This window comes from Eretmochelys imbricata, chromosome 3 (assembly GCF_965152235.1).
Source record: "Eretmochelys imbricata isolate rEreImb1 chromosome 3, rEreImb1.hap1, whole genome shotgun sequence".
NCBI classification, from domain to species: domain Eukaryota; kingdom Metazoa; phylum Chordata; order Testudines; family Cheloniidae; genus Eretmochelys; species Eretmochelys imbricata.
The window spans coordinates 111,480,571-111,508,381 of NC_135574.1; positions in this window are offsets into that span (position 1 = coordinate 111,480,571).

A 27,811-nucleotide genomic window follows, 5' to 3' on the forward strand; every position below is an offset into this window, starting at 1 on the left:
AATGTCAAAAAGAGGGGAATGATCACATCCCTTGATCTGCTGGCAATGCCCCTACTTATACAGCCCAAAATACTGTTTTGCCTTCTTGGCAACAAGGGCACACTGTCTCATATCCAGCTTCTCATCCACTATAACCCCTAGGTCCTTTTGCCATTCAGTCCCTAGTGGTACATGGGATTCTTCTGTCCTAAGTGCAGAACTCTGTACTTGTCCTTGTTGAACCTCATCAGATTTCTTTTGGCCCAATCCTCTAATTTGTCTAGGGCCCTCTGTATCCTATCCCTACCCTCCAGCATAACTAACTCTCCTCCCAGTTTAGTGTCATCTGCAAACTTGCTGAGGGTGCAATCCACACCATCCTCTAGATCATTAATGAAGATATTGAACAAAACTGGCCCCAGGGCAGACCCTTGGGGCACTCTGCTTGATACCAGCTGCCAACTAGACATCAAGCCATTGATCACTACCTGTTGAGCCTGACAATCTAGCCAGCTTTTTATCCACCTTCTAGTCCATTCATCCAGCCCATACTACTTTAACTTTCTGGCAAGAATACTGTGGGATACAGTGTCAAAAGCTTTGCTAAAGTCAAGAAATAACACGTCCACTGCTTTCACCTCATTCATAGAGCCAGTTACCTCATCATAGAAGGCAATTAGATTAGTTACGCATGACTTGCCCTTGAGGTGAATCCATGCTGACTGTTCCCGATCACTTTCCTCTAAGTGCTTCAGAATTGATTCCTTGAGGACGTGCTCCATGATTTTTCCAGGGACTGAGGTGAGGCTAACTGGCCTGTAGACTGGACTTCTATGATTAAACATGAGGTGTTAAGAACATGCCTATGGATCCTAGCAGGAGGGGACACATCTGTTCTAAAGTGGCACTGTATCTTTCTGTCATGCAATTGTTCTTCAGTAATGGCACTCTTGTGGGTGTACAACAAGCTTCCATTTCATTAGCCCTCTTGTTTACTGGTATACCATTGGGGTGGTTAGCAGAGAGGCATATGTTATGTACACTGAGGGCACCAACTTTCTCTCTCGCTCGCGCGCGCTCTCTCTCTCTCCTTGAACCCAAGTGGAATGATCCAGCCTCACACGTTGCCTGGTGGAGAATAGGTGGTGGATGAGGGCTAGCTGGGTGACGCTCAATTCACATAAAAGTGAGGTAGCTTGCAGGGAATTACTGACGGATATGGCCAAGTTTATATGTGCTCCTTTGAGGTCATGTGCCAATGTTTCCACTAACTTTTTCCTTACTTAGGAACAAATGGCTGCTAGAGCTCAAGTTTGAACCCCATGAGAGCAGTCCCTCATTACTCCCATTCCTTTCTTCTCTTACTCCTCTCCCTCATTTTATGCAACCAAGGCCCTCTTGGATCTGCCACTACCCAGTTCAGTCCTGAGGATCAGCTCGGTCTGTGCCTGGTCTAGTCTGGTCCAGTCTGTCTGTGCGGATTTGTTCTTGTGCTTCTTTAGGGAGTTTCTTGAGCAGGTGGTATAGTTTCCAGAAGTTACATACTACAGAATAGGCCCAACAAAGAAAAACAGATCCCCTTCAGCCCCCAACTAAAACCTCTCCAAAGCATCATCAAGGATCTACAACCTATCCTGAAGGACGACCCATCACTCTCACAGATCTTGGGAGACAGGCCAGTCCTTGCTTACAGACAGCCCCCCAACCTGAAGCAAATACTCACCAGCAGCCACACACCACGCAACAGAACCACTAACCCCGGAACCTATCCTTGCAACAAAGCCCATTGCCAACTGTGTCCACATATCTATTCAGGGGACACTATCATAGGGCCTAATCACATCAGTCACGCTATCAGAGGCTCGTTCACCTGCGCATCTACCAATGTGATATATGCCATCATGTGCCAGCAATGCCCCTCTGCCACGTACATTGGCCAAACTGGACAGTCTCTACATAAAAGAATAAATGGACACAAATCAGACGTCAAGAATTATAACATTCAAAAACCAGTCAGAGAACACTTCAATCTCTTTGGTCACTCAATTACAGACCTAAAAGTGGCAATTCTTCAACAAAAAAACCTTCAGAAACAGACTCCAATGAGAGACTGCTGAACTGGAATTAATTTGCAAACTGGATACAATTAACTTAGGCTTGAATAAAGACTGGGAGTGGATGTGTCATTATACAAAGTTAAAACTATTTCCCCTTGTTTGTTCTCACCCCTTCTCCCCCCCCCCCCCCCCCCCGTTCCTGTCAACTGCTGGAAATGGCCCACCTTGATTATCACTATCAAAGGTTCCCTTCCCCCTCCCCCCGGCTCTCCTGCTCGTAATAGCTCATCTTTCCTGATCACTCTTGTTGCAGTCTGTATGGTAACACCCATTGTTTCATGTTCTCTGTGTATATAAAATCTCCCCATTATATTTTCCACTGTATGCATCCAATGAAGTGAGCTGTAGCTCATGAATGTTTATGCTCTAATAAATTTGTTAGTTTCTAAGGTGCCACGAGTATTCCTTTTCTTTTTTCCAAAATACTAGATATAAAATAAGATTTCTAAAATGGCTCCACAAAGTGCCCTGGGTATGTCTTGAACATTGCAGCCCTTACCTTCCTCCTTTCTTATTCTTCCTCTCTGTACTGTTATAGGTTCTCGCTTATACTTGCACTGCAGAAAGAGAGAACAATTCTGAATAGGAATTAATATGCCTACCTGTATTTTTAGACTCTGAACATACAGGTGAAATAAATATCTTAACATCCACAGACCTTTCATTTTCTCCCCTCATAACCACCACCAAATTCATCACTGGTGTAACTCTATCACAGTGAACAGAGTTTCACAAGGGATTACTTTGACCATGATTCTTCACTGATATGTGCCCTAGAGGGGCTGTTTAAGTTGATGATTTCAAGAGGCTGTCCCTGATGTTTTTAGGAGAGGGAGCAGAAAGAGGAGCTCTTCTTTTTTCAGTCAGGGATTCATTCACTTCACCTTTTTGAGTACAAAATAAAAATAATAAATATGCACAAAATGACAAAGCCATAAGTGATCCCTTTGATTGCATTAACTAAAAATAAGAGGCTAGCTTCCATTATTGTTAGGAAGCTGTAAAATGCTGTGGATGTGATTTATTTGGAAATGCTATTGAGCTTCTCTGACAATGGCACGCTCATCAATAGCTTCTCTTGTTACATGGCTATTTATAGAAGACATAAAAATGTATTTGCTTTATATCTTCATATTTTAGAAGCACTTGTGGGGCAACTTCCTTTATGGAATAATTACTTTAGCTTAAATAACAGGACTCCTTGAATAAAATTCTGCTTTAATTATTTAATCATTTCCCTGTCTCATCTCCGTAACATCCTACATGTGAAAAAGGAGACAACTAATCCCAAAATGGAACTAAGCCAAAATAACACCATATGGGGCTGGCCCAGTTGGTACATACCTCCCTGCCATACAGACTTGTAACTGGTTATGCCATAACACGCACTGGTGAAATCTAGGTTTCAGAGTAACAGCCGTGTTAGTCTGTATTTGCAAAAAGAAAAGGAGTACTTGTGGCACCTTAGAGATTAACCAATTTATTTGAGCATGAGCTTTCGTGAGCTACAGCTCACTTCACACTCTCTCTCTCTGGGAAGACTGCATTGCACTCAAGGATCTCTGCTCAATGACTCCACTGTCTTCCCCTACTAGGACCAGTGATCAATATGCTTTCCCCCCACCACACACACTATTAGTGCAATTGGTATAAAGCAGGTAGGATTAAATGGGAAAAAAATCTTGTCACTTTAAGATCGCAGCAAGAATCTTAGCAAGAAAAATGTCCTGCAGATTAATAACTGGTTGGAGTTAATGATCCAAATCACAGTTTGGGCCATTAACTCCTCCCAGCTGGTTATCAATCCCCCAGAAAATGCCTTACACCTAGACTATTATTGCTTAATTTATACCAGCTTTGTTGGGTTCTTCTGCTTTATGATATGTTTCCAACAGCTGTTGGGTCATCTGCTAACTACAGTGCATCCTTCCAACGCAAAGTCTACTGGAGGGAGAAGGACAATAGCTCTATTTGATGATCAGCCAGTTTAGATTCACTCTCCCACTGGCTCTGCAGAGAGGACCTCATTAACAGTGGAGGAAAAAAAAGTTACGATAAATGTCATGTTCTGATCCCCCTTGTTGAATCACATAATAATCAAGTCACTTCCACTGAAGTTGATGGAGCTGCTAATAGAGTTAAATACTGTTGTTGTTCAGTGTACAAAAAGGTCTCAATATGGGCCACAGATGACTGAAACACGACTAGGCCTGACCAGAAAAGAGAATTTCCATTCCACAGGAAATTCAAAGACTTCAACTTTTTTTCATTCCAAACTGGAACAGAGAACCAAATTTCCCATGGAATTAACCTTATGAAGTTTCGATGCAGGGCTACCAATGCATTCATTTTGATGATGTCAAATTGTTTTGATATGGTAAAAATGTTCAATTTTGATGTGAAATATTAAAATGATAAATTATATCTGAACTAAATGAATCAATGATAAAGTAGAAACTTTTACTTTAGCATTATCAAAACAAGACAATTTGTTCCAACTTTTCCCCATAAAAAGTATTGTCAAAATTGACACTTTCCTGTCATACATGTCAACGTAAATGAAACAGTTTTCTGACAAAAAAAAAATTCTGCTGGAAATGCTTTCCAATCAGGCCTATTCCTAACAGTGGCTTAGTAGTAGTACTAAAGGTTTTTGTGGCTGATACCCTCGATTTTCTTCTGCCAGAGCAACTTATTCAGCACTCCAAACTCACTCCTTACTTAGGCAAGGCTTCTAAGTGTATGATGATCCTCTAAGTTGAACCTCAGTGGGTTCACTGTCCTCTTCCATTCAACTATTCATGTTTTAAACTGCAATAGTTTAAACAGTGCTCCAGACCCCCGTACAAGGATTGCTTATGGGTTTTTGGTTTTTTGTGTATGCTAATGGATTTAACTTGTATTTTTTATAAGTGGAAGGGGAAAACTATTTTAACCAAATAATGTTAAAGAAGTTGACAGGAAGTCAAAGCTGAAATTCTACAAGTGTAGAAGACAACACCTCTACATTTGAGCTTGCAGAACTGATGGTTATTTGTAAGCTTTGAAAAAACTTTAAAAAAAAAACCTGGCCATTTGAATTACACTTTAAAAGTATAAATATATACTTTCCACAGAGGTGCATTTGCACCCACAGACCACCACGTCCTCTTGCCAAACAGGTAACTGCATAAAAAGACCATTTGCAAGTGTAACTGCTTACTTTTTATGCACAAAAACTCAGGTAGGTTTTTGGATGGGTACGCTGTCAAATTCTGGAACCACACTTTAGGTAGCCAGTTTAGAAAATTGTGACTAAGTTACTACTTACTAATCAGGATGAATTACGTGTACTGTATGGATATGAAGTGAAGCTTTTGATACCCATTAGCAAAGTGACCTCAGTGCCAAAATGCTGGATATAGCAAGGACAATAAGAAGGATCTGGAACATCCTGAAGCCTGCAATAGAGATGCTATTCTCCCTGCACTATGTGGTGAAATAACCAGGCCTCCCCCACACCACCACCACCCTGGAGATACCTTTGGTGGGTTTGAAAGGTGACAGAAAAGCTGTGGAACCTTAATCAGCTGGAGATACTTTAAAGTAAAACATTTTAAAACACCTTTTTCAACATCTACTGACTGCTAATTCAGACCATTAGCTCCAAATGGACACCATCTTTTCATTCCTCACAGAAGCCTTCGCCCAGTGCATTGCAGGGAGAAGAAAGCTCTTGTTTCTATTCATGCTCGCTTGGCAGAGCAACTAGAAATGGGTGCAAACAAGGTTAAATACAAAGTGTAGACCTCCGCGCTGAATGCCACTTCTTTACTCTTGAGAGGGAATTTTTTTAAAAGTGAGCATGGGCACTGAATGCTTACGTGAGAGCCCGTCCAGTTACTGAAGCCCTTTGCTGTGTGTGCTCCTTCCTAAAGCCTGCCGCAGACAGATTTTTAGGACCTTGCAGGTCAACTTCCTATTTGAAGCAGAAGATTGGTGACAGATATCATCTTAGTGTAATAGGTTTGTTTATGATCTGTACACCAGTCCTGTTGCCTTGAACAGGGGCATAACAAGCATCCCACAGCCAGCTCCCTTCTCACAGAACCTCAAGTCCAGGCATCTGTGCCCCATCCCTAGAAGCAGCTATCTTTTGCCTGCCTCTCTCTCTCTCTCTCCAGGAGTACTTGTGGCACCTTAGAGACTAACCAATTTATCTGAGCATAAGCTTTCGTGAGCTACAGCTCACTTCATCAAATAAATTGGTTAGTCTCTAAGGTGCCACAAGTACTCCTTTTCTTTTTGCGAATACAGACTAACACGGCTGTGACTCTGAAATCTCTCTCCAGGGCTTCACTTTCCTCTTCCTGCACAAGTCCCTGACTTTTTCACACTTAAGCCAAGGCTGAGCAGAGACCACATGACCTAGAACAGCGGTTCTTAAACTCTGGGTTGGGACCCCATTTTCATGGGGTCACCAGGAGTGGCATTAGACTAGCTGGAGCCCAGGCCCAAAGCCTGAGCCCCACTGCCCAGGGCCAAAGCCCTTAGACTTTGGCTTGCTCCCTGGGGTGGGCTTTGGCATGGTGCACCCCTGCCTGGGGCAGCAGGACTCAGGTGGGCTCAGGCTTTGCCCCCACTTCCTGGGTTCATGTAGTATTTTTTGTCAGAAGGGGGTTGCAGTTCAATGAAGTTTGAAAAGCCCTGGCGTAGAAAGATGAGCCTGAATGTCTACTCGCCATTTTGCACAAGTGCTCTGCAACACCCAGGAACCTCAGAAATTCAACTGCCAGACAAAGAAGAGCTTTAATCCATACAATACCCCGAGTGACTTTCTGGGTCAAATTACTGAATGGCTTGTTTAGTTCTTTCTATGGGAAGATTCATCCTGAGAGTTTATACACCAATTACACTTCATGTGCAAGACATTAGCACCTTTTATCACAGGCAACATCCACACCTGCACTGTGCATATTGAAGCCCTTAGGGCACATTTTGCAGAAAGAGTCCTGAGGCCACACAACTCTCAGAAATGCTAATGAAATGCAGCTAAATCCCTACTTGCTGCAAATATAGTATTCACCCTGAGGGATAATTTCTGAATCTGAAAAAAGAGAAGGGCGGCGGGGGGGGACCCTTAAGATCCTCTTAAAATCTCAGTGCCTTCTAGCCAGCTTGCTCTCATGCTAACTTCATTTTATTCCTTGCCACTGATCCTCAAGCTGCCTTTATGGGTGTCCATTTTTGTTCAGTCTTCATACAGTCACAGCTGTATCCATTCAGAATGATTACTCTGTTTAATCAGGGGAAATGAGAGCTCCAGAAAAGCATTTGCAAGAGGTTCTCCTCCTATTCAAGTTCCTGAGCTGCTGCAAAAAGGAACAGGACTGGAGTAACACTTTTTGGCTTGCACTTGTTGTGGAAGTGATTTCACAGTCTTGTCATTGCCAGTGTGATCTTTGGTAAGAAAGTGAAACAGCTTTTCAGTGCACAGAGAGATGTGGTGTTTGTCAGCATGCTGGCAGAAAATAACATTTCCTTTTTCTTGTGCAGATCACATCACACAGATGATCAAGAAGTACTGTGCAGCCACAAACTGTCAAGTGTATGAGCAGTGGAGCAACAAAAGCCACCTGCTTTCCAAGTAATAACTTTGACCAAACTACCAGAATAATGTTGCTACTGCAGGCCTCATGTCATCTTGTTATAATCATGTCTTCATGTGACATTTCACTGGGGCTGTCTTGCTGCAGCAAAATCACATCACATTAGATCTGGTTACGCACATCATGGAGCCTGATATTTGGGCTCGGATATGTCATTTCTGTTGTTCAGTGCAAGAGTCTGGCTTTCTGGTTTCTAACTCCAGGCTCCCTACATGGAATATTGGTCTAAGTTAAAATTCATGACAGAAGGTGTGTGACCAGATGAGATGTCACCATAATCAGACATCACAGATTGAATTCAATGTCCTGAATGAACCTTCCATACAAGGATTAGGTAGTACCACACTACATGCAAAATAAAAAATATATGTAGGCCAAAAGACACTAGTGACTCTTTGACCAGGATTGGCATAATCTAGTGAATGTTGTAAATAAACAGGGCAAGCAACCCAAAAGTCTGTCTCTCAACTTCAGCATAGAACATGCTGCAGTAATTGAAGAGCAAATAATAATCCAATATTAATAACCCGAAACGTCACAAGTGGATGAGATGGGCTTCCTTTGCCTTAGCTTCACTAACTAGAGAATGCACTGAGCAAAAGCTGCTTCTCAGCTTTTTTTAAAGAATTGATTTGCTAATTTTAAGAGATTTTGATTTATTTCTAACCTGGTTATGTGATAGTTGACCATAAACAAAGTGCATAAATATCCACAAGGATATTATTTCTGGGATTTTACAGACACTACTTTTACCACAAAAAGAAATTTTTTTTCATGCTGTAGGCTTTGAAAGATGGCTAAAGAAATTTTCCCTGCTAAGAAGGATTAGTTGAGAAGCAATCATTAGATTTTCTTACTGGCAAATTGTTGTGGAATAAGTGTATTATTCCGAGATGTCCCTAGGCACAATTCTTTGTTGCTTCTGTGTTTGTGCTACCAACATAGAGCATTAAGTGTTGTTAGGGGTCAGACACATGACTGCATAAGAATAGTACCAATCTTAATGGTTCTCTTCTGTGTATATATTCAGAGTCATATCTACTATCTACAGTGACAAAATATTTTGCTACCTTTTTCCCTATAGCACTGTGGAACCAATGCAATTATGAGAGTCTTAATTCCATTTTGACTCCCAGACCATCAACAGAATCATTTATTTATGCTTCAGTTGGTAATCTTTATTACTAGAGGAGCACAGCTTAACTTTTAGTGGATCCTAGTGGGGGTTTGTTGGGCTGGTAGTTAGAAAATACTATTTGTCTCTCTGTAAACAAAATAAATGGAAGTCAATGAGAGAATAAAGATGGAACTACAAAATACCATCATTACATATACCGTAAGGACCCACCCATGCCTCATGGGAAAACTTGTAAAGGTATTCTGTACCGAGAAAAAATTAGTCATGTATATTTTCACTGGGTGGAGAGATTTGAAAGCACTTGAGAACAAGAATGTTGCCCAATGAGGATACATCTTTTTCTGCTGCTTATTCTTCATGTGAAATCATATGTCTTTTCTTTGTAACACTGCAGTCAGTTGCTGTGGAGATTATTATGATGCCACAGAGAATGACTAGTCTGCAGCTGACAAATTAAGAGCTGGAGCAGATGAACTGCATTAATATATCTTGTTTATATCTTTCAAAAAATTTACAAACTGCAAGTAGCTGGTGTTTCTAACCTGGTAAATCTTGTTCTCCCAACTGTTTTCTTAACATATCCACATTGTATTTATCTCAACCTGTCTTTCTGACATCATCTTGTGCATGCCCAATCATCAGTGAAGCTCCACATGATCAAAAAAGAACTCACAATTTTTGCCTCAAGTCCTTACCCTCACTCCTTTCGCAGTAAGGAAAGACATAATCATTTTTTTTCCTATCGTTCAGTCCTATAACTTGTTTGATCTTTGACTCGACCCTCTAGCTAGAGCCTCATATCCAGGCCATGTCTGAATCTTGCCGCCACTTCCTGCATAACATCATTAAGATCCAGCCTTTCCTCTCCATCCACACATCTAAAATACTCAAACTCCTCAACATCTCACATTTTGATTCCTGCAATGTCCTCCTTTCTAGTCTTCACAAATCCCATTTTGTCCCACTTATAACCATTTCAAATGTTGTTGCAAAGGTCACTTTCCTGGCTCATTGCTTCAATCCCTTCTCCTTGATATCAAACACAAACTACTTACCCTTCACTTTTAAGACTATTCAAATACATAATGATTCTGAAGTGGGTGCTTTTCAGTTTTCCCTTGAATGTTAGAAGGTTTTGAAATATAAAAATCTTGAATTTTGTATGACATTGAAGGAAACCAGACTTGAGAGGAAGCTTGACATCCAAAAGCCAGTCTTAGGGGCAGAAAGACGCCTAGTACAAAACAATAATAAAGTGATCCCATGAAGAGGACTATAAACTATTGTACTGCTTGAGTTCATATATTTATATGGATTCTTTTATTTTTCTAGTATACTAAATAGTCATAGTAAGGAGTAGAGAAGGATCAAGGTGTGGAAAAGAAACCACTATCTTACAGATGTTACCTATCCATCTTCCCCTTCTTATAACCAATACTGCCTCTTCACCTCTCTCCTCCACTTAAATCTAATAATCTCGACACAAACATATTCATTTAGTTTGACCTTAAACTCACTGTTACCTCCCACATCTTCTAGGATGCTATTATCACCTACCTAGCAATGTCTACATCAAATACACTCTTGACTACTCCTCTGCCATAACTTATTTCTCTATATATCAAGCCAGATAACCCATCCTTTACACCAGTTTTAGCCATTGCGAGCCCAACCCAACTTCACTTCTTTTGAGAACTGTGATCTAGTTATGGTCTCCCTAAATCTCCAATCATCCATTCACCATCTATTTCAGAGTCCAGTACTAACTCTCCCTATATATCTTTGTGCTTCTCTAAAGACTTATGCACTCCCACATATCTATCTAAATGATCCTTTTCCACCTACTTGTAGGAGTTACAAAAGAAGAACACTGTTTGTTTATTTTTCTGTCTCTGTGCATCCCGACTTTTCTTTCAGCTCTCCTTCTAGAAAATGCAATAATATTTCATAATTAGCAATATAGGAACATACAGTAAATACCTTGAAATAAATATTTACTGATAAAACTTGTAAATGTCTTATTTATTAAAGTAACCTCTGGAGACCCTTAACTGATATCCAGGATCTATTGTGCTGGATGCTGTACTAACATATGAGACAGTATGTGCACCAAAGAGTTTACAATTTAAAAAAGACAAGACAGAAAAATGGGGGGAGAAAGGAAGTTTTATCTCCATCAACCAGATGGAGGACTTGTGAGTTCCCCAAGGTCACGCAGAGAGTCTGTGGCAGAGCTTGGAATTGAAACAGATCCAGTGCTTCAAGCACATGACAATCTTTCTTATACCTTTCACACACACACACTTTAAAATATATTTATTCTCTTATATTTATTCTTTTTCAGTTAAATTCTTTGGGCCAATTCATCAACTGGTGTAACTCTGTACAGCTACACTGAAGTCAGTGAAGCTATGCTAAGTTACACCAGTTGGAGATCTGGCCCTTTATTTCCATGAAGCATAATGCTGCAGGACCAGCATCTTTGGAGGACTCTTATTACCATGGGTTTCTCAAGTTTCTGCAAATCATTGTTCAAGTAGCATTTGACTGACAGCCATCTGAAGGGGCCAGCAAGAGAAGGACAAAGGAGTTCTAGATTTTTTTCTGGCTAATATTATAAAAACTATTGAATGGATGCAACAAATGCAAATCAAAAAAATGCTTTACATTGTTGTTTGAATTGACTGCTGAGTATATGTGAATTTTTTTTCAGGTGTTTTAGAAAACAAGTTTTGGTATACTCTTGGTATTTCATCCAAATTAGCCTTAACTCAGAGAGAGCATATTATATCTTTCACAGTAACAGCCATGTTAGTCTGTATTCGCAAAAAGAAAAGGAGTACTTGTGGCACCTTAGAGACTAACCAATTTATGCTCAAATAAATTGGTTAGTCTCTAAGGTGCCACAAGTACTCCTTTTCTTTTTATTATATCTTTGTTGAACAGGCCAATTCCCCTCCTTCCCCCTTACAACTGGGGATTTTATTTGGTGTTAGAAAGCACTAGTTCAATTCACTGCATCTTTATGTAAGCATTTTGAATGTTCTAAAGGGTGGATTATCATGAGCGTAACTGTAAATTGGTGACATGTATTCATTGTTTTATGGGATTTATAATATGGTTTATGAGGTTGCTTATGCTTTTTGACAGGACAGATAAAATTGCACAGCTGACAGATAAAAAAAATCTGCTGCTTAGTATAAAGGCAAATTCAGCTCTGGTGTAAGCAGGTGCAAGAAATAGCAAGGGGGAGCAGATTAGATTCAGGCTAAACTAATGTTCTACTAAAATCCTTAAAAAAACTAAGTTCCAGCTCATTAACAAAGAACATGTATAAACTGAACACTTACAGCAACATTTGAAAACGAAATTGTTGGCAACACAGGCACTCTGAATGCTGCGCTTATTAAATCTATGTCAGCACACTTGTCACAAGATTCTCCGCTCACTACTGAGGCGCCTCCTTGCGGCTGCATCTGGGAAATAGCTCCACCCAGTCTGATGCCCCCCATCTGTCTCTCATTTGTACTGCATCTCCTCTTATGCCCCAGGAGTTGCAGTGCTTCCTTTTCCTAAGTCAGGATGCTCCCCCTTGGTGACTTTGCCCTCTGGCCAGGTCATTATAGTTTCCCCCTTCAGGGGTATCAAAGTCCCTTTGCTCTGGCTGACTGGGTATTATTTCCAGCAGTCCTTCAATTCAAAGCAGTGCCACTTTCCCAGTGGTGGTAGGGGAACCCAGACCCACCACTACTCTGGATTCCAGCTCAGGGACGTTTAAATCAGAGCCTAAGGTCTATACCACCCCAAACCTTGCAGCCATTTCCCAGACTTTTCCTACTCTACCTCTATCAGGCTTTTGCTACACCACTCTTCTCGGTGAGCCCTTCCTTCAGGGTCAGGATCCCAGTGCTTCTACTCTCCCCCTGGGTTTCCTCCTTTCCCCTCTGTCAAGGTTCCTTCCTCACTCTGAACTCTAGGGTACAGATGTGGGGACCTGCATGAAAACCTCCAAAGCTTACTTTTACCAGCTTAGGTTAAAACTTCCCCAAGGTACAGACTATTTTACCTTTTGCCCTTGGACTTTCGCTGCCACCACCAAATGTCTAACTGGTATATTACTAGGAAAGAGTCCGTTTGGAAACATCTTTCCCCCAAAAGCCTCCCAATGTTACACCCCCTTTCCTGGGGAAGGTTTGATAAAAATCCTCACCAGTTTGCATAAGTGACCACAGACCCAAACCCTTGGATCTTAAGAACAATGAAAAAGCATTCAGTTTCTTAAAAGAAGAATTTTAATAGAAGTAAAAAGAATCACTCTGTAAAATCAGGATGGTAAATACATTACAGAGTAATTAGATTCAAAACATAGAGAATCCCTCTAGACAAAACCTAAGTTACAAAGAGACACAAAAACAGGAATATCCATTCCATTCAGCACAGTTTATTTTCTCAGCCATTTAAAGGAATCCGAATCTAACGCATCTCTAGCTAGATTACTTACTAAGTTCTAAGACTCCATTCCTGTTCTGTCCCCAGCAAAAGCATCACACACAGAGAGAGAGAGAGAGAGAGGCTTTGTTTCTTCCTCCCCCCAGCTTCTGAAAGTATCTTGTCTCCTCATTGGTCATTTTGGTCAGGTGCCAACAAGGTTATCCTCACTTCTTAACCCTTTACAGGTGAAAAAGTTTTTCCTCTGGCCAGGAGGGATTTTAAAGGTGTTTACCCTTCCCTTTATATTTATGACACCCTCTAAGCCTCAAAAGTGATAGTAGGCTGCCCCATAGGAGCTCTCTTCTGCCCTCATTTCCTGACCTTATTTGAGCTTGCCCGTTTCTGCCCAGCTAGGCTCCATCCTTAATCAGTGCTTTCTTATCAAGCTTGACTCTCTCCCTCAGCTGTGGCCTATCAGGTTACTTTGCCCTTTCTGAGTGAAAGGTTACTTTGCCCTTTTCCAAGCTAGTATGAGGTGAACACACCAGCACAACATCATAAACTTAAACTTACGGAAACTTTATTAAACAGACAAATTCAGTTTTTGAGTATACCTGAATCTATTACTATACAGGATTTCCTCCCCATAATCCTAGGGTGGGGATCCATACCCATAGGAATCCTAACCCTAGCACCAACTCCCCTACCCACAGGAACTCTAATACTGCGGTGGGGAGCCGTACTCACAGGAAACCTGACTCTAGGACAGGGAGCCCTATCCATAGGAACCCTAACTCTAAGGCGGAAGCCTTACCCATAGGAACCAGTGGTAGTGGTGATAGTGAAGACCTACACGTGCTTCTTTCCAGACCTGCTTCTGCCTTGCCTCACCCCAAGTAACCCAGATCTGACCCTTAATTCCAGTTCCTGACCTCTGACTCTGGCTCTGATCTTTGGCTGTGGCACCTGGTGTCTGACTCAGATTCTGATCCTGGGATCCAATAATTAGATACCACCTCCTGTTCTAACCACCAGGCTTGGCTCCTGCTCCAGCCACGAGGCCCAAATGCCCACATCCTAGTCATGTGACATAATATTCGTTTCCTCTGGATACATAAAGGGCTCCAATAAACTTTTTAAAAAAGCTGTTTGTTTAGGAAGAATGAGAAATTTTACAAATAATTAACTTCAGGCGGGGCATTAAGATCAAAGATCATGTTGACAGAACAGATTAGTTTTGGTGCATTTGTGGAGCAGTTGATACTGATGTAAACGGATTTTTCATCATAGAAAATATGTAAACAAGAATTAAAGGTGATCCTCCTCAACCCCCCTCCAACTTTCTGTGGGGGTTCTACAGGGCTCTGCCTTTGGTCCCATTCTCTCCCTCTACATTTTATCTCTGGGTAATCTCCATTTGCAAACACAAATCAAACTTCTCTCTCTATGCTGATGACTCACAGATCTACCTCACTGCTCAAAAGCCTGTCTCCTGTCCTAACTAGAATCTTTGCCTTTCTCTGACATCTTCTCAAGGGTGTCTATCCATCAACATGACCTGACCTAAAGAAGCCCCTCCCAAGCCCTGCATGTTACTTATTTTCTTCATCACTGTAGACAACACCACCATCCTGCCTGTCAATAAGGCCTGTAATCTGAGGGTCATCTTTGACTCAGATATCTCTCTATATCGTCACATCTAGGCTCGGTTTAAATCTTATCGAAATTCTGCACAACATCTCTACAATACAGCCTTTTCTATTCATCCACCCAGCTAAAATACTCATCCATGCTCTCATCTCACATCTTGATTACTGCAACATTTGTCTCACTTGTCTTGACTAATGCACTCTTGCCCCATTCATATCCATGCAGCATGCTGCTGCAATAACATTTTCCTAGTCTGTTGCTTTGACCCTATCATTCCTCTCTTCAGCCTTCCACAGGCTTCCCCTTTTCTATTGCATTAAACACAAGATACTTGTCTTCACATTCAAGGCCCTTCACAGCCTATCCTCACCCTTCTTGCCAACTCTCATTCACTATCAAGATGTTGATTACCATCTCCAATCATCCCATGCCATCAGCTTCCATCACCCGATTATTAAATTTTCAACCCTAATCTTCATGTCCCTTCTGTTTGCAAGGGGCTCCCCATAAACATCTGAAAAGCAACTTCATTGTTTTTCAAAACTCTCCTTTGCTGTGATATCTACAAAAAACTTGTACTGGTTGGGTCACTGGTGCGCTGAGCCTATCAGGTTAGGTTGACCAATATTGTCTCATTGTTTCCTTGTACTCCCCTGTCTCTCTATCTATCTGCTGTCTCATGTTTTATACTTAGATTGTAAACTTTGTGGAGCAGGGGCTGTCTTTTTCGTTCTGTGTTTTGTACGGTGCCTAGAACAATGGAGTCCATATCCATAACTAGGCACTGTGGTAATACAAATAAATAATAATGGTTTGTATTCCATACCAACTTGTAGCCACTTGTACGAGAAAGTTGAACATTATTGTGGAAACCTGAAATACACAATCCGAGAGCAAACAGTCCTGCTTTTTTATTTCCTCTGCAGGCAGGGGCTGGGACTACAGTAATTGACATTACCAGATCAGACCATTTGTTTATCTATTCCAGCATCCTGTCTCTGTCAGTGGCCAGTACCAAATGCTTCAGACAAAGGTTTGAGGAACCCAGTAGAGTATAATCATGGAAAAACTTCCCATAGGGAAGTTTTTTTAACCATTTATACCCTGAAGAATGAGATTTAGGAGTGCTCAACTTCTCAAAGAAAAACAACCCTTCATGTGTCTCTTATTATCAGGCCTAGCATTACCGGTGGTGGGGGAGGAAGAAAGGGACATTTGTCCCCTCCCAAAATGATCTTCAAGGGGCCCCAAAATATTGTCAGAAAAGCCAAAATATGTGCAAAGTTATCCAAAGTTAAGCAGTGATCAGCAGCAGCACACTGGAAAATTTTCATCCTTTATATAAATTATAAATCACAGCAAAACACTGATACAGTAGCCAAATTTTACTCGTCTAAACTCTTAAAATCCAAGGTTTTCAGCCCCTGGACTCCCAATAGATTGTTTTTTTTAAATAGAGACACCCAGGGGGTCCAAAAATACCCACTTCACCTTCCAGTAATGGGACCCTAGAAAAAGCTTTGCTTATTATATAAATGACTGTGACGTAACTCTGGAGATTTTAGAGGGAAGGGGAATTAAAGAAGGAAAACCAGAGATCGATCTCTCTCTCTCTCAGGAAAAAATGTGCAAGAAACAGTCATATCACTTTGGAATGGAGATTAGGATATAAAAGGGAACAATGATGAGAGTTCTGGAAGTAATAGCAAGAAGATAGCAACATTAACCTAGAAAAGCTCAGGAAGTGGAAGGTAAAACTGTACTCGTGGAATGAACAATAGTTTCTTAGCTCCTGCAGAAAAGAAAAGAGGAAAAGGACCCTTGGCAGCGATGGACAGAAACTGGCAGAAATGACTTTTAAAAAGAAAAAGAAAATGAATAGAATGCTACTATGAGAAGCATGATGGAAAAGGCTAAGGGATGTAAAGCAAGAAAGAAAAACTGTTTGAAAGAGTTGTATAAATGAGATCCCTAGGAAAAAAAACTACAAGGGATAAGGAAGGACAAATGCAGAATGTCAGCATGCACTGAGATATTCTTGAAGGAAAGAGAACAACGAGAAGATTGTTGGTGATTGGTGATTTGTGTGAAAAGAATGTTCTCATACAATCAAGACAAAGGAAACGTATAGTTAAAAGCAGAGAGAGTATTAATTTGAGGACTGAAGTATTTTTCTCGTAATTATCCAAGTGCAATCGTGTTCATTAGTAGACAGAATGGAAAACAATACTGAATACACATCTCTTCCATAGTAAAACAAGAAAGCAAGCAAAGATGAAAAAGTGTCTTGGTTACAGAACATTGCTACTGCCAGAAGAAAAAGCTGAAAGAAAATTGTTCTGAAAGTGAGAACTGTCTAATTCTGTTTTCCTAACCTGTAGACAGTTTCAGAAATCTTGTATGATCTTTCATTTTCTCATCCCCATAATCTTTGTCACACTCTCATTTAGTTGAAGCCTTAATCTGAAGTTCTGGCCTGATGCAACGTTGGTTGGGGGGGTTGGGTTTTTTTACTGGATTACCTACTATACCTGTGTGCCCTAATTAGGACTGATGTCCTTGTAAGGAAATGCCCTGCTGACTCCAACTATACACCATCAAGTATCATTAATAAAATTCCTTTACACTAAAATAAATTACTATGGTTGTCATTATCTAGTCCCTACATAATTTGAAATGGCCCCATATTTTGCCTCTGAGATTTGTCACACAGGAAGTAGGCATTAAAAGTTCCAATTTCTGGAGAAGAATGAAGTCTGTGAGCCTGCTCACCCAACCTTACCCAATGGCAGCAGGCTCCAGTCACTTCCTGAAATACCTACCTTTTTCAATCTCTTCTCTGATCAGAAGGCAATGGGAGGAGGGGATGCCCAGTCTACAGGAAACAGAGATCTTACAATGTCCTTTTCCTTGTGCTTCCAGCTGCATGTTTTTCATAGCAACAGACGATGAATGTCATGGGTTTGAGGAAAGGTTTGTGAAACTGAACAAAGCTTTTACTTTATTGCTGGTCAATCCTGAAACCATGCCTGAGAGAAAGGGAGACAGTGAATCTCTAGTTTAAGGAATACATCCCTTAAAATGAGTTTTTATTATTTATATTACTATAGTGCCTAAGAGTCCCAGTCATGGACCAGGACCCCATTGTGCTAGGTGCTACACGTGCCCAGAACCAAAAAGACAGTTCAAGAACTATTAAGGCTACGACAACTTCTTCTAATTGGCATGAGGCGAAGTACACCTAAATCTAAGGCCTTTCCTTGGTAGCAGTGGTATTGGGTGGGTATCATCCTCTTCATGCTAATTAGAAGCTCTCACTATCTCACATTGCTTTTAGTAGTTGCTGGGACATTAGATATGAGGGAGCAATATAACCATGTGAGAAATTTGGCTTGTGATCAGGGTGCCATCTACAGGAAAATCATTCTTAAAGAAAATGCACAAAGTTAATAACTCAAATACTAATATGATTAATACTTCCATTCAGTACTCCTGAAATAGAGCTCAGTCATCAGATATACAAATATCATTCCATTACTATAAATGTATGTTTACACTGGGATAGTTTGATTAATTTGATTTGATCATTTACATCAATGTTGTTATAGTTTGACAGCTTAGCTAATGCCTCTTGCATCTTCTGTGAAACACTGCTTTATTACATTCCTGAACTGTCAAACACTAACTCTCTGCATATACATGCATGAATGGTTCAATGGCTTCTGTGTACATGAGATCCTGAATGATGAAACATGGAAACACAGTTAAAGGCAGAGGTAACCAAACCTGATTACACTTCATTGTTTGCACACTGTTGACTCCAGTAATTTTAATTGTTTTCAGACATAAACAAGATAAAGGTCAATATGAACGTGAATCATACCATGTCATGCAGCTCTTGCTCACTTGAAAACTGGTTTGTCAGCATTTGTTGCATACAGCAGCTGCATGATGGTACCAAATGTTTTATATTTGAAGAGTACAAGTATTTTTTCCCTTTAAAAAATAAAAATCTGTGCAAATTTTGAACCAAGTAATTCTGAGTTATAAATTTACATAACTGCAGTTTTATTTTCTTTAAATCCCCACCTCAGATTGTTGCCTGCTATTAAAATAAGGCCAATCACATATGTATAATGGTCTATTGTTATTGTACAATGAGAAAGTAGATTAATTGTAATGAAAATAGGATGCTTAATGGTACAGAGTATCAACGCAATCATTTTTTTGTAAATATAGTTGTAAGCAGAGTCTGAATGAGCTCTCCCATGACATCTAGTGATGAGCCTGGGGAAAAGACTTCAGGAACAGACCGTGTTTGTATGGACACACCTATTCTGTCTAGGTGTGCAGCATGATGGAGCTGCTTTGCCAAAATGATCGCTTTTGGCCGGTGTTTGGATTACAAATCATTTTAGTATTGAGTGTGAGGATAATCCTTATTGAATGAGTAAAAGGTAGTAAAACTTTACTTAACCTGCCCTGATTGAGGGGAGATCACCCTAACCTGAACCTCACTTGCTAAACAGTGGTTAGGGAAGCGAGGAAGAGGGGAAGGAAGGAAGGAAGGAACAAACAGACAGATGTTACTGCTTGGTGGTGTGGAGTATGTCCAAAGAGTCCTAGACACCATTTGCCCTTCCTCTCTCCAGTGTCTAAAGAGAGGGCTAATTAGTCTCAGTTGAGAGTCCATGTTCAGGTTCAATGATCACTAGAACTGAATCATAGATAAACTGGTCTGGGGGCTATATGTTACACCTGGTGTAGGTACCGTGGTGAAATGGAAGACAACACAGAGGCTGTACTGGCAGTGAGGTTCTCTGTTAACCACTGCAATCACTAAAGACCTGTATTTAGGTGGTGGCACCTCAGAATGTGGCACTGCAGAAGTGGCAGTGAGGGTCCAACAGTGGCAGCACATGAGCAGAACAGCAGCAGCAGCAGGTGATTGGCAGACAGAGAAAAGCAGCAGAGGCAGTGGCAAACAGCTAGTTGCAGAGACTCACAGCAGCACCAGAGGTGATCTTTGACGTCCTCTCCCCTTTATCCGGGGTGTGAGATGAAAACCCTGTGAACACACCTCTGAACTCTGGGCCTTTGCTAACCAAGGACAGGCAACTGTGACTGGGGTGCACCAAAGGGAAAGGGGAGTGATGCATTAAAGGTACATTCATTCGTCAGACAACTGAGGCAAGGGATACTTCCCAATGCATCGTGGAGTCAGGTTTGTTTATGGCCACATGCTTTTGAATGTGGCTGTGGTGTTTTCCCAAACCAATGCTTGGTTCCTTTTTATTAAAAGTTCTCTTTTGTTATACACTGACTCAGACTTGGAAGTGGGGAAGTATTGCCTCTTACGGGCACACAGGGGTAGTGTTTAGTTTTCCCAGATTACTGGGTCGGGGCTGGAGCCGGCTCTGTTTTATATTGTAAGAGGAACCCCATGATATTGAACTCAGCCTTGTTGCTGCCGACTCTACCTTGCAAAATGGTTACATAAAGTAGCATTAGGGGGTAAGTACAGTACAGTGGTAAGTAAGCTACACAAAGATGTCCAATGAAACCAATAGGAATTAAGTGCCTAAATACCTTTGAGGAACTGGGCCCAACCTTAGAATGTGGTTAACCTGTGTGGCATACCCAAAGACCTGATCTGAGGATCCTACATGCATCAAATCCCATTGATTTCAGTGGGAGTTATTGATGCTCCACACCTCTCAGAACTAGATCTGTATCTAGCAAACCATAATGCAAAAGGCAGAAAGAGAGAGAGAGAGAAGGTTCAGATACGTGTGCTGGTATTAAGAAATTCCTGAATGCTTAGAGCTGGTTAGAGCAGCTGTGTCCCTGGTTTGCACTGATTGCACTATTAAATTACCAAAGCAATTGTTCCAATTCTTGATACATAGGTCCAAATTCTGGAGTGATTTAAATGGTGGAAAGAGAAAAGGAGTACTTGTGGCACCTTAGAGACTATTTTATTTGTCTCTAAGGTGCCACAAGTACTCCTTTTCTTTTTGCGAATGCAGACTAACACGGCTGTTACTCTTAAATGGTGGAGTAAGTCATACCTCAGGATTTGTTTTTACTCCTGGGGTAATGTTTGCCAATAAACTCAAGATAGTTTACACCTTTGTAAAGGCTAGTATGGATGCTTCCCAAATGTTTGTTTCAAGCTACACATGTTTGCTAGGCTGAGTCCTAGGTCTGCGCTGTTAAACAAACTGAATCTCCTTCGCTGCATGCATATGCATGAATGGTTCAGTGGCTTCTGTGTACATGAGAGCCTGAATGATGAAATGTAAAAACTCTGCCAAGGAGCGGTTGTGGTGATATACGTTGGCTGTTTCTCCAGTTTTGGAGTGGTGATGGCCTGGAGGCAGGCAGTGTAGCGATAAAATGGGCATTGCTGTCCAGAAATGGACGTGGCCAAGCTGGCCTGGAGATATGCTTATACAGATGCTTTCTAAGTTATGAAAATAACTTGAAAGTAAATATATTTACAAACTGTGAGCCAATGGGGATCCACTTTTGCCTGGCTCAAGGAGGTAATTCTGGTTGTGAGTTGAGCTGCAGTGGGAAGGAGAGAGGGACTTTCACCGCTGTCAAACACTGCAAAAAAAAAAATCATGCTTTTGTGGCACCTTATAGACTAACAAATTTATTTGAGCATAAGCTTTCATGGGCTAAAACCCACTTCATCGGATGCACTCAGTGGAAAATACAGTAGGAAGGAAGATAGATATAGATATAGCAGTTTCTCATTGGAGTCTGTTTTTGAAGTTTTTTTGCTGTAGTATTGCGACTTTAAGGTTAGTAATCGAGTGACCAGGGAGATTGAAGCGTTCTCCGACTGGTTTTTGAATGTTATAATTCTTGACGTCTGATTTGTGTCCATTTATTCTTTTATGTAGAAACTGTCTGGTTTGGTCAATGTACATGGCAGAGGGGCATTGCTGGCACATGATGGCATATATCACATTGGTAGATGCGCAGGTGAACGAGCCTCTGATAGTGTGGCTGATGTGATTAAGTCCTATGATGGTGTCCCCTGAATAGATATGTGGACACAGTTGGCATCAGGCTTTGTTGCAAGAATAGGTTCCTGGGTTAGTGGTTCTGTTGTGTGGTGTGTGGTTGCTGGTGAGTATTTGCTTCAGGTTGGGGGGCTGTCTGTAAGCAAGGACTGGCCTGTCTCCCAAGATCTGTGAGAGTGATGGGTCATCCTTCAGGATAGGTTGTAGATCCTTGATGATGCTTTGGAGAGGTTTTAGTTGGGGGCTGAAGGTGACGGCTAGTGGCGTTCTGTCAAGAATTATAACATTCAAAAACCAGTCAATACTATAACAAAAAAACTTCAGAAACAGACTCCAATGCTGAATTGGAATTCATTTGAAAACTGGACAGCATTAATTTTAGGCTTGAATAAAGACCAGGAGTGGATGGATCATTACACAAAGTAAAACTATTTCCCCATGCTAATTTTTTCATCTACTGTTACTCATGCCTTCTTGTCAACTGTTGGAAATGGGCCATCCTGATTATCACTACAAAAGTTTTTTTTCTCGTGCTGATAATAGCTCACCTTAACTGATTACTCTCATTATAGTTGGTATGACAACACCCATTTTTTCATGTTCTCTGTGTGTGTGTATCTATCTATATCTTCCTACTGTATTTTCCACTGCATGCATCCGATGAAATGGGTTTTAGCCACGAACGCTTATGCTCAAATAAATTTGTTAGTCTCCAAGGTGCCACAAGTACTCCTGTTCTTTTTGCTGATACAGACTAACATGGCTGCTACTCTGAAACCTGACACCAAAGAGTGTTCAGAGCAAGCTATTTTGTTGTCAGTTTTTCGCTTATGTTATGCATGTCCTCCTCCAAAGGCTTCAAAATCCACCACTAGTGTACAATTAACCTTCACTGGCTAGAAGTTAGAATGACATCTTCCCTTTTGTTTATTGAATATTCTTCTGGGCACACCTGAATGGCTTTTTGATGCTCTGCCAGCCTTTCCAGCATGTACTCTATTGTCAGTGTTCAACTATTAGTGTAATATAAGCATTCCTGTGCAGGACTAGGAACACTTTGATATTTAAGGTTGTTTTTTGTTATACCTAAAGACACACCTTTCTTCTATGTCAATTCTGAGATGGGCAAACGGCACAGTTCAACTCGAGACTTCACTAAAGTTCAGCAGTATGCAGACGGTCGGACCCTGCCATTTGGTTCTGCCCATTACAAACATGGGAGCCAGATGGAAAATCTGCATCTAGGTGCAATCTTTCTGAAAACTCAGGACTTTTCAGATTTGAGGCTTGGATTTGTGTGGTATAATTTTGAATATCATCACTTGGCTCATTCAGGGGCACTAGTAAAGCAAAGCCAGGGTTTTCTCTACAACTGTTTATGCAAAGGTGCCAGGCAGAAATGAATTAAAGGCTTGCACTGCTATTTAGCATAGTCTGTAAAGATGGAGCTGTTGATTTCTGAAGCCAGTCTTTGCTTATTTGTGCCTATGGAGTACTCTATACTGCATCTGTATCAAAACTGGAAATGAAGATCAGTTCAAGCGTGTTTATAATCCTTGAAACAGTACAGTGAATGAGAGTCTGGAATCCCTTTTGGAATATACAAACTCAGGCACCATGTACAGTCAGCTCATCTATCCATCTATGAAGTTACAGTAGTTGCAAAAATAAAACAACCCTCTCCTCCTTCTCACCCTCAATAATACTGGTGAACAAGAGCCCGTTGGACTCTAGAGCCTTCTTTTCTATGTCTTTTCCACTGAAGAAAAATTCTAAAGTCAGTTCTGCAGCCAACAAAAATTTAGAGCAGATTTTACCTCCCTTGTTTATCCAGTTTCATCCCAGAACCTGTATTTTATACTCCCGTTAGAGTGGATGCAGAAACCTATGATGGCAAATGAGAATATGTGGCAGGAGAAGGGAGAGTAGTGGCCCTAGCTTTATGTAGAGAAAAATAAAAAGTGGGAGTGGATGGGTCATTACACAAAGTAAAACTATTTCCCCATGTTTAGTCCCCCCCGACCCCCCACTGTTCCTCAGACATTCTTGTCAACTGCTGGAAATGGCCCACCTTGATTATCACTACAAAAGGTTCTCCCCCCAGCCACCCGCCGCTCTCCTGCTGGTAATAGCTCACCTTAAGTGATCATTCTTGTTATGGTGTGTATGGTAACACCCATTGTTTCATGTTCTCTATGTATATAAATCTCCCCACTGTATTTTCCACTGAATGCATCCGATGAAGTGAGCTGTAGCTCACAAAAGCTTATGCTCAAATAAATTTGTTAGTCTGTAAGGTGCCACAAGTCCTCCTTTTCTAATTAGAGCCAGTAGACCAGGAAAATTCTGTGCATGTCTCTTGCTCTGGAACAGCTCAGGGTGACTCTGCCCTTCCCCTCACCCTCTTCCCCGAACAATCTAACTGCTGACTGGCAAGTAGGCAAGTGAAATGATCAAACACCTCCCGGTATGTGCCAAACAGTAGGCACAGCTGTATATTTGTCACTATACTGCTTCCTCTGCAGAAAAAAAATCATATGCTATTTGTTTGGCTCTGACTGGGCTGATAGGTCACATCTTGCTTTACATTCTTTTTTTTTTAATCTTGAGTCTGTTGAGTGTATTTCCATCCACAATAATGAGAGAGCTCACTGAGGAGCAAACAGAAAGCTCAGAAGCCAGAGGGAGAGAACAGTCTGACACAAGTTTAATCATAATGGCAATTAATAGCGTCTACAGGGACCTGCTCTTGAAATGGTTTGGGGATCTCTGACTTCTATGAAGTAGCAACTTGCACTGTATAATGTTCAGAGAGTTTTGAAAAGTTACTGCTATGCATATTCAGTAGTTACTCCACAAACATAAATACTGTGTGAATCAAATCACGGTGAAAATGGAGGGATTTCCCATTAGAGATTAGGATGTGGCCCAGTTTGCCATCTTAAAAACATGTTCCCAAAATACAAAAAGGGAATATTTGCAACTTATTTTTATTTTTAAGCCCTTTTAGCTGAGTTTAGTCTTTTATATTTTTTTCATTAAACCATCCACACAAGCTCTCAAAATAATAGTAAAAATTAAGGTTCCATATTGCATACATAATGTACAGTTCATGTGGAACGTAGTGAAATCAATCTCTTACTTCTCACAGTTAGGTGGCATTGAGCCAGTGTAAATTCATTTCTGCAATGGATTCTTCTTTGGCTTAAAAAGTAGCAAATCCTGCTTAAAAAAATCAGCAGTAGTATAACATTTGGAAGCAGGAGGGCCTGTGGAGAAATCAGCACTGCCCTCTGGATGCCATTCACATCCACAATGGAAATACGTTGTGTTTGAAAAATAATTTTCTATTAAGAATTAACACATGAGAGTGGAGTGAAGGGAGTAAACAAAACAAATAAACAAAAACTATCTTAAGGTATTTTTATAAGAAAGGAATACTGGAAATAAGGTTTTTTTCAGTGTTGGAAAGGAGAAACTTATAGGGGCCAGGGTGGAAAGAAAATTCTATAAGGAAAATATTTTGAATATCTGTGTCCCTTGTTACAACCTGGTACATTCTGACGGCAAAAATACTTTGTTCTTCTGAGATCTCAAAGTCACCCAAATAAAGGGATGTGCTCGTCCAGTTAGGAACACCTCTTTCCCACACAAACAGATTGACTATCAATGGGATTTTGGTTTTTCAGTGCCTAAATTACTTTTAAAAATAGTTAGGTCACTTAGGTATTGTAGTATTGAATGCCTATATACCTTTAAAAATTTGGGCCTTTGGCTTTAATGCTTTCTATACTGGTATGGGGAAAAAAACAAAAAGAGGGAAACTGAGACCAAAAAGCAGGGGAAGGGAGAAGAGAGAAGGAAAGGGAATCAGTTGCCACCAGAAGTTTTTTTTTCATGGCCAGCAGAAAGCTGTTTTTCCCTGAAAATATAGCCTCTGGGACAAAATCTATGGAAGGAAAACGGACACTAGCATTGGTCCTAAGAGCGTAAGGACTTCCTAAAAGAATATACATTGGGACTGTTCTTGTCCTATAATTTGAGAGGGATGTTTTTTGAGGGGGAGGAGGGCAGCTGATATATATGTTGCTGTGTATTTATAATACAGAAGACAAAGTTCAAGTGCAATGCACATAGCTCCGAGTGGAAGGTGGTGAGGTTTGTGGTGGTCTTTAGTTCCTGAAGGAGTTCATTCCATAGTCTCAGACTGGCCCCTGAGGAAGTCCTGTCACCTGCAGAGGCAAGCTTCATCCTTAAGGTAGAAAGTTCCACTATACTTAGTGAATAGAGTTGTCTACCATGGTCTAAATCCTGGAGTTTAGGCAATCATTTAAGAATCCTGAGCCAAGTGCATTAAGGGCCTTGAAGATAAGGACTGAAACCTTGAATTTGATTTAACATTCTACAGTTGCTTCCCAAAGGGAGCAGATGAAGGTACTTGTAGTAGCCCATGTTGCTGAGGGTATGCACTGCAATATTTTGTATTACATGTACCACAATATTTCAAAATGTGGTTATGACTTAAATTTACTTACTTCAGAATCAGAAGTTTCTGTAAATATCACTTATTTTTACATTAGAGAGATTCCTGGTAGGCAACTCAATACCTATGTAGGCACCAGGAGACCAGGCTGCTGTAAGTTAGTTACTTTCTGGGTGAGTGTTCTTGATATCATCCCCAGAAGCACTCATGCCAAGGGTAATCTTATAGTGCCAGAAATAGTGACTTGCTGGCATTGTACTATGATTTCTGGAGTACTGTCTGGCAAAACTCTGTCAACTAAATCAAATTGTGGATGAAGAGACTGGAGAATATGCTTCCTGCCTAGTTCTAGTGCGGCAGTTCTCAACCGTGGGTCGAGACCCTGTTTTAATGGGGTTGCCAGGTCTGACTTAGACTTGCTAGGGCCCAGGGCCAAAGACCAAGCCCCACCACCCAGGGCCAAAGTCTGAGGACTTCAGCCCTGGGCAGTGGGGCTCAGGTTACAGGCCCCCTGCCTGGGGCTGAAACCCTTGGGCTCTGACTTTGGTCCCCTCGCCTGGGGCAGTGGGGGGTCGGGCTATGGAATTTTCCCCCTTCCCACCCCCGAGGGCGGATGGGCTCAGGCTTCGGTCCCTCCTCCTGGGAGTAATTTTTGTTGTCAGAAGGGGATCGCAGGGCAATGAAGTTTGAGAACCCCTTTTCTAGTGCAAGAGGAACTCTGAGGGGCACCTCTGCAATAAGTTCCTAGAAAAAAGTCAGGTCCATCCATGCTGTTTCATAACAAATATTTTATAGTATATATAGTAAAACTTTAATACTGTATCAAATAAAAGTAAAGGATGCTTGGATAATGAGTTTTACTATATCAGTAATTTTATGCTATAAAACATATTTAATAATTTCAGAAATTCTGATCTCTTTACACTCCACTGTATAAAGATTAACAATCACAATGAATGGCCATGCTAGCAAAAAACAAAGTTCTTTTGTTGTTTTCTTCTCCCCAAAACAGGAAGCAGATCATGTTACAGCAGAAGTTCTTGTGGTATGTTACAAGATTTTGTTGCACCATGAAGTAACTTTTTTGATGCTTTAAATATAGTTAGTAAGAAGATCTGGTCAAGTAGTAATTGCTGAATACAAAATTAGGATATATATAAGATTCTCACACACACACACACACACACACACACACACCAAATATCAGAAACAGACAAATGGCATAATGGATTATTGGTAAAAATCCAGTATTTACATTCAGTAATCAAGCTTCAAAATTGGTCACCCAAGTCACTGTGCAGGCCAAATTCTACATCGTAAATATTTGC